The sequence below is a fragment of the Quercus suber genome, unplaced genomic scaffold (genome assembly GCF_002906115.3).
Source record: "Quercus suber isolate HL8 unplaced genomic scaffold, Cork oak 2.0 scaffold_58, whole genome shotgun sequence".
NCBI classification, from domain to species: Eukaryota; Viridiplantae; Streptophyta; class Magnoliopsida; order Fagales; family Fagaceae; genus Quercus; species Quercus suber.
The window spans coordinates 1637529-1654662 of record NW_027069523.1 but is presented as its reverse complement, the minus strand read 5'-3'; the positions used below and the strand labels follow the sequence as shown (position 1 = coordinate 1654662).

The 17134-nt window shown below is 36.9% G+C and overlaps 1 long non-coding RNA gene across 1 annotated transcript; it reads right to left on the bottom strand.

Annotated features, from left to right (window-relative positions):
* Positions 1 to 3774: 3774 nt before the first annotated feature.
* LOC112038938 (uncharacterized) lies at positions 3775 to 6970 on the bottom strand. Its single transcript, XR_002885909.2, has 3 exons — positions 6432 to 6970; positions 5223 to 5284; positions 3775 to 3982 (listed from the first exon to the last, which is right to left on the bottom strand). It is a non-coding gene; the product is annotated as an uncharacterized LOC112038938 (long non-coding RNA).
* Between the last annotated feature and the right edge of the window lie 10164 nt (positions 6971 to 17134).

Here is a 17134-nt window from a genome sequence, read left to right as displayed (position 1 = left end):
TTCTTATTATAAAACTGCACTGCACTATGCAATGTTGTGCAATTATGTTATTTTGTGGCTGGTTTTGGTGCCGTTTTTGCAATTTGGTGAACACATTAAACTATGAAAAACATTTTTTTTCATTCCTAAATTATTGAAAAAAGTTTTATTTTTTGTTTTTATTTTTTGTCTCTAAACTATTTAAAAAAAAAAAAAAACTTTTTACAAAGTATAGGATGAAAAACAAACTCTTCTAAGATAAACTCTTCTAAGATATTGTTTTCATCTCTAAACTTTGTATGAATTTAGTTTTTCATTTTTAAATTTTATAAAGTTCATTTTTTTTCCAAAACCATTGAAAATGTTATATTTATCCAATTTTTCAATTTTTAAAGTTCATTTTTCATCTTTAAATCATTGTAAAAGGGTCTAATTAACGAGTCATCACAATCCATAGAGCATTTGATAATGGACAATTTTAAGAAAGTATTGATACTTCTTTATAGGTAATATAAAAACCTACCAAAAAAATTCAATTACTTCTTTTTCCCACGAAAAGTTTATAAAAATATTCCCTAAATCAATACTGTATCCGTTAACTTTTTTTCATTGTAAAAGGTTCTTATTTCATCTTTATTTTTGTTTCTAAACTTTATTGTGCTATGCTTTTTTTTCTGTCCAGATGGAATTTGTTCCTCCAAACATCAATACTCTTATTTTGGGTGATAAGCCACTTTTCTAAGTTATAAAATTATTGGATGGATTCTCAAAAAAAAAAAAAAATCACCTCCCGAGATTTTGGCTAATTTAATTTTTTTGGTGCGTTACACATAATATTTGGCCAAAACATTGTTTTAGTCCTTAAACCTTGCTTGAATTTCATTTTTGTTGTTAAACTTTAAAAGATTAATTTTTTGACCTTAAAATATTGAAAATGTTAGATTTATCCAATGTTCAATTTCAAAAGTTTATTTATTATCCTTAAACTATTGTAAGAAGTTCTTTATTTATTTATTTATTTTCATCCCTAAACTATTGAAAAGGTCTCTTACAAAATTTTAAAGACAAAAAAAAAAATTTAAAATATACAAATAAAAAATAAAACTCACGCAAAAATAAATGAAAATATATTTAGCCTTTTATTTTTATCTTTTGACAAGTTATAGGTTGGTTCCTCAACTTTTGGTCATGGCTGATTTTAGTGTCTTAAATGATATGATAACACACAAAAAAAAAAAAAATGACAATGCATTATGTGGGGCCCGTGGGCCTGATAGCCTCAGCCCATCGTGTAGTAGGCCCAAGGCCCGCGCTGAGGAAGGATGACAATCCAAGGCTAAATTAGGGAGAGACTCTTTTTTTTGGATCCACGCCGAGGACCTCTTCGTCCTCGGCATACTAAGGATAATTTTGGGAAGGGACAAGCCCAGAGCAAGCTGTCACCTCCACACTTAGTGCATTCACTTAACCCCTCTGGTCGCATTGATGGGGATGCAACCTCTTAGTAAGGCGACGTTGATCAGTGTGAACCACTTGAGCGTTGATAAGGCCTCTGATATGACGGACGGTCAGAAGAAAGACAAATGGATGATCAACAGATGGAAGAACGAGATAGGACAATGAAGACTATATAAAGAAGAGCGAATAAAGTCAGGGGGGGAAAAAAAGAAAGAAGAAAAAGGGCTCCTCGGCCATGGGCCGAGGAGCATCCCCCAGTTGTAAATAGTTCTAAGTATTTTCTAATAAAAGAAGAGAGTTCATGCTCCCGGAACGCCGGCCAGCGCCTAAACCTTCAATCCACTCTCTAAAAATTTATTGTTTGGGCTTGTTGGGCTGAAAACTCATTCATACTCTGGGTCCAATCCAAATTGAGTCCCCACAATTAGCGCCGTTTGTGGGAAGGATTAGTGCGCTGGCCGGCGCATCAGGCGATTGTTCTAAGTGGTCGTTTTATAGTAGGTTGGCAACGTAAAAAAAAAATCGCAAGAAAATGGAAGATTTGACAGCAAAAAGAGAAATCTTGATATTATTTCATAAATAGAAAAAGTACAAAATACAATCAGAGGCTCAGGCAGGCGTACTTTACAAACAAATTTACAAGCTAATCCTACAATCAGAGGCCCAGGTGGACCCATCCTAGAACTAGCTAGAGGGAAGTGTCAACCCGTTCCTTTATTGGCACCAAGAGAATGGGAGAACTTGACAGTAAGAGGGCGGAAGGGGGCCGAGACGGGCTCGCTTCAAAGCCACCAACAACTCCTTTCTCGGAGCGGCGAAGCTTGAACAAAGTGAGGAGCAGATGCAGGGGCTCCGGGACGCCCTCCCCCGTGATGTTCCCTTGATTCTCTCCAATCCTCGCGAGCGTTGGCCGTTGGAGACGGCAACACTCGAGCACCGCCCATGACATGAATTCGCACGTCTCCTTCGTCGGAGGTGTGCTCCGAGGAGAGATATTAGGTACTTCAACGACATCCCTCCGGACCACCTTGTATGGCGCCATCGGGGTTACGCCTAGATTCTGCCGCACCGGAAGCCCAGTGGGGGCTGCGGCCATAACGGCTCTTGGCACGGATGTCCTCACACCCGCCCAAAGCCGCCCCATATCTGCCAACTCCGGTCACAATTCCGGCGGGGTTATTAAAGGGGCTTGGGGAGCTGAAAGGGTGTGTTCCTTCTATTTGTGTTGGGAGGTTCATGGAGTATGGAGAAACCATCCCCCTGGAAAGCCTTATATAGAGGATAAGGGTTGGTGAGAATTAATTCATGCAGAATTCGAAAAGAGAGTTATCAACAGGGCTAATAATGAAGCTACCAAATTTTAAGGGGGTCATAGACCGTTGGACTCGTGTTAATTCACGAGGACATTAATGAAGGCGCGTCTCGCGCACCGAAGCGTCAAGCGCGGAACACGAACGGCCAAAAGACGCTTCATAAATGAAAAAGATGGGAGCTCGAGCTGGAGGCGTGATCAATGCCACGTGTAAAGATCATAATCCAACCCAAGGAGGAATCGTCTCCAGTAAAGCAGTCCGAGGACAAACCCTTACTTACAGAAAAATAGAAGTGGTAGACAGAACCAAGGCATTGCATGGTCCTCGGACCCAAGCCTATGGTAAAACTATTCACACCATTATACTTGGGTACTAGACAGAACCAAGGTATTGCATGGTCCTCGGACTCAAACCTATGGAGAAACTAGATACTTACAGAAAAATAGAAGTGATAGACAGAACCAAGGCATTGCATGGTCCTCGAACCCAAACCTATGGTAAAACTATTCACACCATTATACCTGGGTACTAGACAGAACCAAGGTATTGCATGGTCCTCGGACTCAAACCTATGGGGAAACTAGATACTTACAGAAAAATAGAAGTAGTAGACAGAACCAAGGCATTGCATGGTCCTCGGACCCAAGCCTATGGTAAAACTATTCACACTATTATACCTAGGTACTAGACAGAACCAAGGTATTGCATGGTCCTCGGACTCAAACCTATGGAAAAACTAGATACTTACAGAAAAATAGAAGTGGTAGACAGAACTAAGGCATTGCATGGTCCTCGGACCTAAGCCTATTGTCACACCCCAAACCCGATTTCCGGATTTGTGACCATGACCGGCATGCTAATATCAAGCCTAAACCTGATATTAACAAGAACTAACTTAACTTTAAAAAAAACTTTCAGAAAAGCTTTTACAAAAGCTTCCCTCTTTATTTTCATTATTGTTTCTCTACTTAAATGATATAAATTTTCACTTGACATTCAGAGCATCTACACTGTACTCAAAATATAATGTAATCCTCCAGTTTTTCAAATTTCATACTTTCACATAATACATATCTTAATATCTTAAGGTACAACTTTCATTAGATCCTAAAATACACAATATCACAAAACTAAACATCAAATACTAATTTAGGATCTATACATATAAAACTAAACCAGCTCCTTCCAAAACTCGACTAAGGCTCCCTCTGCTCCAAAATAAAACCTGCTAACTGAAATTAATAGGGTGGAAGGGGTGAGCTACACAGCTCAGTAAAGGTAAGATATATGAGAGTTTAATAAGGATGCATGTAAATCAATTCATTTCACTTTATCAACGTTCGAATAGGAGAACATCATTTCATGCATAGTATTTTATGCTATTTATAATAATAGCTTGTATGCTTTTCATAGGTAAATAATCGTTCTCCTTTTCTTATCAGAATAATATTACCAAAACCTTTCGGATTGAATTTTCTTTCATTTCTTACAAAGTCACCATACATATTTTCATTACAAAATAATCATTTTAACTTAAATCAGATAATCGGTAACTTTGTCTTAAACTGGAAGCATCTTAAATAATAATAAAACTTTCCTTTGTAAACTTCTTCTTATAAGATATTATAACTTTCATAATCATAAAACTTAACGTTTTATAAGGAAAAACAGATATCTGATAACTTCTTAACATAAACTTGTACTTTCATTAGAAACTTTATCTTTATAGCACAACAGAACTTCAGGAACTTTTACCTTTAATGAACAGCTTTCTTTTCATCATAAACTTCTTCTTTTCATGAGAGCTTTTAACTTTTCATAATGCATTTAAACATAATTATTCTCTCATGATTGATAACATAATATAGTTGTTCATAAATACACATTGGTTAGTCCATATCTGACAAATCTGTACAGAGAAGGCCTCATCACATTTGGGTGCCCTCGTGTGTATGATATTGTCCCCTTTGGGAGGCCTGATGGCACATCCCCTCCAGGTTTTGTTCCTCCCCGCCGTCCTTACACACTGGGGAGAAGGCCTTAGAGTTATGGGCAACCCCATTTCCTCTACTTTAAATGGCCTAGAGTTACGGGCATCCCCATTTCCTCTACTTTAAATGGCCAAACATATAACATTTTTCCATGGAAAGCCAGTAATTAACCCCTACTGATCGAGTTCAGATCACCAGAGGACATAACCCAAAAACATTTCATACATTACATCATACTGAAATTTTGTATTTTGTATAACATTTCATAATAAAAGCATTTCCATTGTTTTCTTCATAATTATCGTGAAATTAGTAATAGCATCAATATGGTTAAATCATATACATAAAGTTTCAAAAACTCACGAACATATCTTTATCTGATAATGCTTATATGCCATATCTCTAATAACACATTTTAATGCATAATATACTTTAAAATAACCTCATGACTTACCAAACGCTCATATAACTTATCCCTTACCTGATAGCAGAGGAACCGAGAGCCTAAAGTCGAAGGAGCTTAGACCCGGCGGCTGGTAACACCTAAACCGAAATCAAAACTTATTACTATCCATAACTTCCTCATCATAAACTTACACATTCATCTCAAAGCCTATCTCTTAAAATTAAGGAAATCCTAATCCCACCTCAACGAGGTTCCCACAAACACAAAATTCATTCATCATACAACATGATGTATTAAATCATAAAAACCAACATTCTCACATTACTCTCATAACAGCCAACTTCATTTCAAAAGGTGCTTTGAGCTTAGGGCAACAATGCATGCATAAACATAAACTCTTTTAAGCATTGTCATGTAACCATAAACACACTTAAGGAAACATACAGCATGTTCAGTAAAACAGCTTCATAAATACAACTGTTGAATGGTTTAGAACCCCTTCTTTGAGTACTAAAACCTTGAACCAAGTTATACAAAAATCACTCTATGATCTAGACATATCATATGATGAGCAGAATAAATTATAGCTCAAATCATTTACCCTAACTCTAGAATTAAATCCTCAAAGTTAGGCATGTCCCTTGCTGTTCACTGTTTCATTCCAGCAACTTATACTTTACTTATAAAATACAAATGGACAACCAATTCACATCCAAACCTCAGAAATTTTACAGAGCAATTCCCCTGTATGTCCAGTATATACCATAAAAATTTCATAGTCAAAGAATAAAATTATGATTTATTAAAAATCATACAAGCCAAGTGTTCAATTCTGTCCTGGCAGAAAATCATGCAAATTATAAAGTAAATAATTATTTTTCTATTCATCCAAATGTTGTGAAACCACTTCCACAACACCATACGTGTCTTAGGGTTCATACAAACTATTCGTAGCATCCTAATTCACAAAATACGATTTAATACAGAATTTTCTTGTTGTAAACCTCAAATCTGTCACAGAGACAGCTTCAGTACATATTCTTTCTAAAATCATCAACAAATAGAAATTGGCCTTCATATCACTTAGGTATTTTTATTCCTATAATAAACATATTAAAATACCTAAATAATCATCCAATAGACCAAATATCATCAAACTTTCAAGTCACTAAAACAGAATCATAAGTTCATCTTCTAAAATCAGAACAGAGAACAAAGAAGGAAAATAAACAAAACAATTATACTATCAAAACACCCAAAACATATGAGGTTTAATTTACTTACCCACTTTGAAGATGAAACCCTAGTGTTTAGGCTCTTAATTTCTTCTTAGAGAGATATCTATGATTTTTGGCGTGAGAGTGAGGGAGAGATGCTGCTGTGCAAGAGCAAAGAGAGAAGAAAAACCAAGAACAAAGAAAAAGGAAGGGAGAAAGAAGATAAGGAGCTGCTGGACCTCTGGGGCAGCCAAAGAAAATAAGATAAGGGAGAAGACTTTTGTCTTCCTTTTGAGCGTGTGAACCCGTGGACTTGAGAGAAAAGAGAGAAAAGTGAGGTGAAACTTCAGATTTGTGTGACCCGTGGGAAATGAGAGGAAGTGAGTTTCTTGCATGTTCTAATTACATTGAAAAGTCAAGGAAAAATGAGGTGGAACTTGGTGATTGCATGGCCACCAAGTCTTGATCTTTGGCTTGTCAAGATGCATGAAACTTTGGCTTTACATGTGTTGAATTCTCATTGGTTGCAAGTGAGTGGAATTTCTACTATCACAACTCATGCATCATATGCCTATTTACAACACCAACCATGCATCATACTAAATATATATATATATATATATCATAACTTAGCCACTTAATATAGTCCAACAACTATATATATATATATATATCTCATAACTTAATGATTTAATATAGCTTTGTCCATTCTTAGTATATATATACATAATAAAATTAACCATTCAATTATTTATGATCTTTACAATTCTTATTCAAAGATATTATAAAATAATATGTTGATTAATACTCTTATATTAATTATAAAAAGAAAGTGGATTAAAATAGTAATTAACCACTTAAACATATAGTTTAATTATAAAATTGGGCCGGGGTGTTACACCTATGATAAAACTATTCACACCATTATACTTGGGTACTAGACAGAACCAAGGTATTGCATGGTTCTCGGACTCAAACCTATGGGGAAACTAGATACTTACAGAAAAATAGAAGTGATAGACAGAACTAAGGCATTGCATGGTCCTCGGACCCAAACCTATGGTAAAACTATTCACACCATTATACCTGGGTACTAGACAGAAGCAAGGTATTGCATGGTCCTCGAACTCAAACCTATGGGGAAACTAGATACTTACAGAAAAATAGAAGTGGTAGACAGAACCAAGGCATTGCATGGTCCTCGGACCCAAGCCTATGGTAAAACTATTCACACCATTATACCTGGGTACTAGACAGAACCAAAGTATTGCATGGTCCTCAGACTCAAACTTATGGGGAAACTAGATACTTACAGAAAAATAAAAGTGGTAGACAGAACCAAGGCATTGCATGGTCCTCGGACCCAAGCCTATGGGAAAACTAATCACACCATTATACTTGGGTACTAGACAGAACCAAGGTATTGCATGGTCCTCGGACTCAAACCTATGGGGAAACTAGATATTTACAGGAAAAATAGAAGTGATAGACAGAACCAAGGCATTGTATTGTCCTCGAACCCAAGCCTATGGTAAAACTATTCACACCATTATACCTGTGTACTAGACAGAACCAAGGTATTGCATGGTCCAAGGACTCGAACCTATGGAGAAAATAACTATTTGTAAAAAAAAAACCCAGAGTGTTACCTAGAGTCAAGCTATAATACGATCTTTAGATTTATATTTGAAGGATAACAGGTAATCTCAGGAGACTAACTCCAGAATAGAATACAAGTATTAAGCAGAATATTAAAGTAAAGCAAGTAAAAGAAAATATCCATAGTTGGAAGCAAAGTATTGAGTATTCAGTTCAAACAGAAAATATACAGTCTCCTTACAACGCCACCAATGCAAGAAACAAAATGAAATAAAAAAGAAAATAAACAGAATTATCCTATGTCATACACCAGTCTCCCCAACTCAGTAGGCAAATTAATTCGATAAGCAGATCAAAAGGCTTTAGCCAAGGCCTAAGGGCTTTGTCTCGGAGGGTCCGCAGGAGGCCTCGCCACGTCTTGTGGCATTTCCTGACCCTCGGTTCTAACTCCCCCCAACGTTCTCTGGAGTTCAACCTCCTCGGGGGGTTGGTCAGCTGAAGACGTAGCCTCGGCGGTCTTATTGTGGCTCTCACTCGCTGGTAATGCGGACCCCTCCTCGGGAGCAGCAGGGGCAGTCTCGCGAATTGTAATAGGGTAATATATCTTGTCCTCCCTCCTGAGGTCAGATGAGGCATCAACCCTTGCCTGGTTGAGGGCTTCATGCCAGGTCTCAGAGCAATAATGCCTGCACACTGCAGGAACTTGAGCCCGAAGGGTGACTTCAGCTTAGCCACCCCATCTGCGAAAGCCTCCTCCTCCGCCTGTTCTACAGAGCGCTTAGCGTCTATTTTTGCAAATACCGCCTCATCTTTGGCTCTCACAGCCTCGTCCCTGGTATACTCGGCAATACCTTTCTCATGGATTGCCTCGGCCAACTTATTCGTCAGGTAGGCAATGTCCTCTTTGGCAGTCTGTAGGTGGCCCTCAACGTCTTGCAAGCGATTGGTTTGATCCTCAGCTTGCTTCCTAGCTGCGGCTAAGTCGGAGGCAGCTGTGTCCCTGGCCTTTGTCATATCCTCCAGATTCTCGGTCGCCTTTTTTAGGTCGACCTCAGATCTCTTGAGAGTATTAGCAGCTTTCAAGAACTTGTCATGCTCTTGCGCTAAGGCGCTGCTTTGGCCATCAACCTCCTCGTCTAACCTGAAAAGAGCCTGGATAGCCTGCCAATAAAAACAAGTAACTCCGTAAAGAAAAGGGAATGTACTAAGCAACAAAGTTCAAATAAAGTAAATAGGTACCAAGGGACCCACCATGCCTAGATATTTCTTAAGGTTAAGGACAACTTCTGGCCCACTCATATTTCTTAGCTCGGCCATGTCAGTGGGAAGGAGAAGAGACTTCTCCAGGGCATCGGCTACGAGAGCCCCCTCAACTCCTTGAGATTCCCGTATCGATGCGTCATCCATCAGGGGTTGATCATGGAGCATGGCAGCAGGCAGCCAGGCTTGAGCCTCAGACTGCTGGACAATCTTCCTACCTTTCCGTTGACCACCGAGCTTCAACTGCTTCGGAGGCCTGCGAAATCCACCCTCCTCGGGCGAGGAATGGGATTTGCTCCCATCCATTGGTTCCTTACCCTTGGAAGGTCTCTTCCTTTTTGGGTCATAAGACTCGGTCTGAGGGTCTGATACTGTAGGGACAAAGGATGACTTAGTTTGCATAGTTAAAATCTGGGGCGGATGTGTTGAGGGCTTGGGCTGCGACTCTTCTGGTGCACCCTTCTTGGAGCCGCCTTCAAGCAGGTCAAAAAGATTGATTTGGGGCTGTCTTTTTAAACCCATCTCAGCCTGAGTACCAACTCTTAGGGACCGAAGATCGGCTTCGGACAGATGAGGGTCTCCTAGATCACCGAGGGATCCTCGGACTGATCAGCTAGGTTGAACACACTATATTCGTCCTCAGAAGAGCTCAGTTCAACCATCTCCCCTGCCTTCTTAAATTGTCCTTCCTCGGCCACCGTTACTTGGCGGGATGAGGAGGGACCTGTTAGCTGAATACCTTCAGGTATGTGAGATCCCTCGAAAAATGCAAAACCGTCCTCCACCATGGTAATCTGCGTAAGCCGAGGGTCACGAGCTCTAATTACGTGCCTCGAGACTGGGAATGATTTCTGAGCTGGGTCACATCCGAGGATTTTGTGAGCAGCTTTAACCTGGTTATCAGTTTCGTTCAGGAAAAGTTCTGACCTAAGAACGGTTTCCAAATCCGCTTTGTTGACCAGGTGGAAATGACGTACGAAGGCGTGCAGATCTGCAAAAAGAAAAGCGAAACTCCTGTGGTTAATCAATCAAAACGGATATACAGCTATAAAAAAATAAAAATACTGAAACCTAGATCGTCTCCTACTTCGGATACCCTACCTGGCTCCCCCTCAACTGTTGGGCAGTGAAAACTGTTGTGCCACTCCCCCGACACTATGAGGAAATCTTGAGTCAATCCCTTATTAGAATCAGGAAGACACTGGATGAGTCGGACCCTGTCGTCCCTCGTCTTCATATAGTGCGTCTTACCCCTCAGGTGATGAAGGTTGTAGCACCAATTCACATCGTGGTGAGTCAGTCTCAGCCCCATTTTCTCATTCAAGGTATCTACACACCCTAATATCCTAAATACATTCACGGCGCACTGGGTAGGAGCCAGATGGAAATGCCTAAGGTAACCAAGAGTCATTGGCCTCATAGGGATTCTCATCCCTCCCTCTACGAAAGCGACTATCGGGATCACGACTTCACTCTCTCTCCTCTTAATGTACCACTCCCCTTCTTCACAGTACCTCAAACTCACATTATTGGGTATCCCATAGTCAACAATGAATTTGTTCATCATTTCATTGGACTCAACCAACTTCTTAAACTTACCCATCCCCCAAGGACAACTAAAGGTTCCAGAAGAAGAAAAGAAGGAATAGAATCAGGGAAAATTTGGGGTTACCGGGAGAAGAAGACTTACAGAAATATGACGATCTTCTTCAGGCAGTGTGCAAGTTGAACCAGATTCAAATTATACGCATCAATGGTCGTAAGCGCGAAAATGAGGAAACCAGACGGTTCAAACAGGTACTTATACTCCCCCTTAGGCTTTCCAAATGTAACCGCCTGCCCATAAAAGCAGGAGATCCCCACCGAAAAATTACCATCACAATGTTGAAAGTGGGAAACGTCGTGCCGCCAAAATTTAATGTGGGCACACACTGAGTCTTGAAACGCCAAAACGTACATCGGGTAGTCGAAAAGTCGCCAGCATTAGCGCGGACCAAAGTGGGGCGATTCATCTAGAAGGCCCGTAGATATCAAAACCCTCCTCCCCGTCCGAGGGAACGTGAAGCAGGGTTTTGAGGGGCTATTGTGGGGCCCGTGGGCCTGATAGCCTCAGTCCATCGTGTAGTAAGCCCAAGGCCCGCGTCGAGGAAGGATGACCATCCAAGGCTAAATTAAGGAGAGACTCTTTTTTTTGGATCCACGCCAAGGACCTCTTCGTCCTCGGCATACTAAGGATAATTTTGGGAAGGGACAAGCCCAGAACAAGCTGTTACCTCCACACTTAGTGCATTCACCTAACCCCTCTGGTCGCATTAATGGGGATGCAACCCCTTAGCAGAGCGATGTTGATCAGTGTGAACCACTTGAGTGTTAATAAGGCCTCTGATATGATGGATGGTCAGAAGAAAGGCAAATGGATGATTAACAGATGGAAGAACGAGATAGGACAATGAAGACTATATAAAGAAGAGCGAATAAAGTAAGGGGGGAAAAAAGAAAGAAGAAAAAGGGCTCCTCGGCCATGGGCCGAGGAGCATCCCCCAGTTGTAAATAGTTCTAAGTATTTTCTAATAAAAGAAGAGAGTTCATGCTCCCGGAACGCCGGCCAGCGCCTAAACCTTCAATCCACTCTCTAAAAATTTATTGTTTGGGCTTGTTGGGCTGAAAACCCATTCATACTCTGGGTCCAATCCAAATTGAGTCCCCACACATTACTATGTTAGACACATTATAAACTAAAGTAATCATTTAAAATTGTTAAGACTAAAATCACTCATGAGCTAAAAATTTAGGAACTGAGATGTATTATAGCCTTCTTTTTTCTTTTTCTTTTTTACAATTATCATAACTAACTAAGCATTTGAACTATCAACAATATATGTGTTTGTTTGGATTTGGTGTCTACGTTTTCCAAGTCTACATTTTTGGCTTTTTTTTTTTTTTTTTAAGTCCAGCGTCTGGTGTAGTGTACATGGGACATGAACAGTGCATCAAGGCAAATGCACAGTATTTTCATTAATGAACCGTAACCAAAAAATATTTTTTTTATTGTTTTCAGTTTTCAGTTTTCAGCAAAATAAGCGGTATCCAAACGCACACTACAATATACAAATATCATAACTAACTGATGGTTTTTTTTTCCAATATAATTGTTTGTTGATTCAACCATGTTCAACCATTGGAATAATAATTAATTTATTTGAAAAATATCCATAAATAAATTAAAAATACATTAAAATGAAGAAAAATATTTTAAAAAATGATATGGTATTCAATTTAAACAAGATATGAAAACTTAATTAAGATTGAAAATTAATAGAATATTATTGTTTAGAAATTTTATTCAAAAATAGAACTTAATATTTTTAATGTATAAAAATAACTAATATTATGATATTTGAATTGATATTTTTACTACTTATTTTGAGTTTAAAAGCAAAAAACTTAAAAGCTCGTAACTAAAAGTGCAAAATTGAAAAGAAAGTATGATCATTTGGTCAAAATAATTTACATTAAAAAAATTAAACGATTTGATTAAAACCATGTGTAAACAAACCATCGATTTTCATGTTTACTCTTTTTTTCTTTTTTACAAATTTTATATTTCTTTCGTATTGAACCGAACTTTTGTATGATCTACCGGTCTTATGGTTTTGGAGATTGATTTTTTCCGGTGGTCAAGGATTAGATAAGTAAAGTGTTTTTCTCAACCAAAAAAAAAAGATGAGTAAAGTGTATCTTTGGTTGTAATTTATAGGCAAAATTACATTATTGGTCTCTAAAGTTTATCTTATGTGTGCAATTAATGTCTAAAGTTTCAAGTAAGCGATATTAGTCCCTCAAGTTTAAAAAATATTAGTCATTCTATCAATTGGGACAAAATGGCCTTTTGCCCTTTTCGGGCAAATTATATAGTCTTATACCCCCCTTTTCAAACTAATTAAGAAATGCTTCTCTTTTGAAACTCAACTTACTCAAAATCTGAGTTTAAAAAAAAAAAAAATTCTGGAGCCCTATAGTGACATTTTTAAGGACCTATAGTAACGTTTTAAGGATCTATAGTGACGTTTTAAGGACCTATAGTGGCGTTTTTTAACTCAACCTCCATGAAATTGAGTTATAAGCAATCTTTTTACCTATAGCTCGGTTTCATGGAAGTCGAGTTAAAAAACGCTACTATAGGTACTTAAAAACATCACTATAAGTCCTCAAAAATGTTATTATAGAGCTTAACTCAATTTTGAGTTAGTCGAGTTTCAAAAAATAGGCATTTCCCTAATTAATTTGGAAATAGGGCATAAGATTTTATAATTTGCTTGAAAATGATAAAGGCCAATTTTGTCCCTATTAATTGAAGTTAGTGATATTACTTATGTAACTAATAGAACAGTGACTTCGCATTTTTTTTAAGTAATGTGCACGAATCATTTCTCCTTATTTTTTTATCTTTTTGTTTAAGAAATTTCCACACTATTCCTTCTTCTCCTCCAACCTAACGCTTTATCTCCCTCTCCTTCCCATGGTCGTTGCTGCCATGGCTTCTGCCTCCTCTGCTAGCCACACAATGCTCTCCTCTCAACGACTGTTATTGTCACCTCTATCAGCACAAGAATCTTTCTCTGTCCTTTGCATAACTCAGTCTACCACCGGCTAATCTCCCAACATCTTTATGTTTTTTGGTTCTTATTTCTTAATCTTAGTTTACAAGGAATCTATAAATGACATGAAAAGGATTGAATCCGATTCATTAGAAATCTTCAAAAGTTTGAATTATTTTAAGTATTATATTCAGATTTTGCCGCAACAAAGAAATTTTTTTTCTTTTTTTCTTTTGGTCCCCAACAAGTCCTGCACCCAACCTTATCTCTCTCCTCTCTTTATATGTCCTTTGAACCAGAAACAAAAAAGGTGGCTTTTCAAGGTATTTCTGTTCTAGGATCACGTTTAAAAAATTAAAAAAAAAAGTACAGAGACAGTCAGTTAGGGGTAGATGAATCCATAAATGAGAGAGATAGTAGATAGAGTTTTGAAAAACTTTGTATTCTCAAAGGAGGATCTCTTGAACTCGGTACTTACTATTTACAAACCCATTTTTGTTGGATTTGAGGTGGTCTAGTAACTCAATGGCAGGAGTGGAAGACAGAGAGCAACAGGAGAAAGGAGAAATTGGGGAGGAGATGGAGGTCTATATATATATATATATATGTATGTATATACACTTGGCAACCATATAATTAAATAGTTAATTTGTCATTAGACACCTAAGTTGCCATGTCGGTTTGTAAACACATTTTTCTTTTTTTAATATTTTAATTTTTCATTAAAAAATGCCACATTAATTAAAGAATGTCAAGTAATTATTTTTTCATTAGCGTGGTAAGCAATTCAACTAACAACAATTAATAAAATAACTAATACCGCTCATTTTTAAAACTTGAAGGATTAATACTATTCATTTAAAACTTGAGGGACCAATTGCACACATAATGTAAATTTCAAGAACTAATAATGTAGTTTCCTCTAATTTGTAAACTAAATTTTTTTTCCTTTATTAAAAACGTCCTTTGTATGAAAAATAAAAAATGTCCTATTTCATTGATGGCTTTTGTTTATTTATTGACACAAAATATTTCAATTATAACATTTTTACACGTTTCCTTTCGCAACTATATATATCTTCTATATCCATATATGTTAGTGAAAATCTCATGCATTACACGGTTTTAGTCATGAATTTTCTTTATATGTTTTTTTGAAAAACAACTAAATGAATTATTATTACATAATTTTAGAACTTGTATCTAACTATATAAATAGTTATTATTATTCTAAATTTAAGATTAAAATGTCAATTGAATTTGTACACCTAAAAGAAAATTTATTTTTAAGTTTTATTTTGATATTTAAAACATCAGTTTTAGTGTTAATTTTATTCAAACGGTTATATTGAAATTTCATAATTTAATTATTAGATTTGATTTTTTTCTGAATTAAAGTTATAATTATTACTTTTGAAATTACAATATTTAATTCATTACTCTCTCTTAAATTATACTAAGGTTTAAATATAATTTTCTCTAATTATTAGTTTTTTTTTAATTATCGCTAGCTTATATCCCATGCATATACTTTGATTCATTTAAAAATAAATATAATTAGATATATATTAATATTCATACACAAGTATAATACTATTAATTAGGGATGGCAATGGGGCGGGGCAGGGCCAGAGGATGAAATCTTCATCCCCGCCCCGCATGGTTGTTGCCCTTCCTCGTCCCCGCCGTCGCCCTGCCCCAAGTTGTGGAGCAAGCTACCTTGCCCCATCCCCGCCCCTTGAGGCCTCGCGGGGACCCACCTCGGCCTGCCCCTAATACGATTTTATATATATAAATAAATTTTTTGCTATAATAATATAAATCACAACAAAAAAAAATGTTTTAAAATCCAAGCATTTAAATCAACCAAGTATTTAAATAGTCTAATATGTAACAACATAATTCAAAATTTCTTATAACAAAATAAACATTGTCTTTGCATGAATAGAATCATCAAGGACAATTGACTAGTTCTTTAACAAAATAAACATAAAAAAATAAACATTGTCTTATAACAAATAAAAATTGACTAGTTTTTTAAGAATAAGTTTCTCTTTCTCCCAATGTAGTGACACCACTTTCTTCTTTATCATCAAGGATGCTTTGGAATGTATTAGCTTCAATTTCATCTACAATAGATGAAATGCCTAAAAAAAGTAAAACAAATTCAATCAAATAATTGAAAAATACAGTGAAGAATGCAGCAACATAAATCATTAAATAGATTAACTAGTAAATTTGATTACCTTTTATTTCAACTCATAACAAATTTTGAGCACACATTAATGCCTCCACGGTCTTTGCATGAAGTTTATTGCAATGTGGACTTAGCAGCCTACCACTTGTGCTAAATGTTGACTTTGAAGCAACAGTTAACACTAGAATGGCTAGGATATCCCTTGCAATACATTGCAAAGTAGGATACTTAGGCCCATTAGATTTCCATCATGCCAAAATATCAAACTCCAAAGTTCTTGGCATTATTAGATCATCCTCAAGGTAATGCTCCAACTCCAATTTAATATTCCCACCCTTTTTTCTAATTAAGATATCTTTCAAAGTCCATAAGGGAGTCATCAACTTGTGGATCCTCACTTACACAAGTGCCACAAGTACCTTCCCTACCCATTCTCCCAGAAGTATAGTCACGAATCATTTCATAACAAGTATCTCTAACTCTTTGAATTTCATTTTTAGCTTCATCACCATAAATAAGAGGAAAATAATATTCCAACAATTCAATATCATATCTTGGGTCTAAAATGGTTGCCACAGCCATAACACCATGAATCACATTCCAATAATAGTCAAATTTTTCTAACATTTTAAATGCCATACTCCTAATTATATCACTTGGGCTTGTGAACCAAGAATTCAAAGCAATTTTTATTTCACACACCTTAGGAAAAAAAAGATTAGCTGTAGGATATAAGGTACCTAAGAATAGCTCTATAACCTTGTAAAACAATGCCAATCTCTCACATATACTACTTGCCATCTCCCATTCTTCCTCATTTGGAATGCACTTATAAGATGACTCCCTTTGGCTCAATTGAAAAAAGATATCTCGTTACTCTATAGCAGTAAAAAGCATAAAATAGGTAGAGTTGCAACGAGTCTTACAATCAAGGACTAGTTCTTTGGTATATTCAACATGTAATTGTCGAGCCGTATTTGTAAACCTTTGCCTTCTTTTTGTTGATCCAGTCCAAAATCACACTCTCATGAACCTTCTCAATGCATGATCCAATAATATTCAAACCATCCTGAACAATCAAATTAAGAACATGTGCTGCTCAACGGATATGCAACA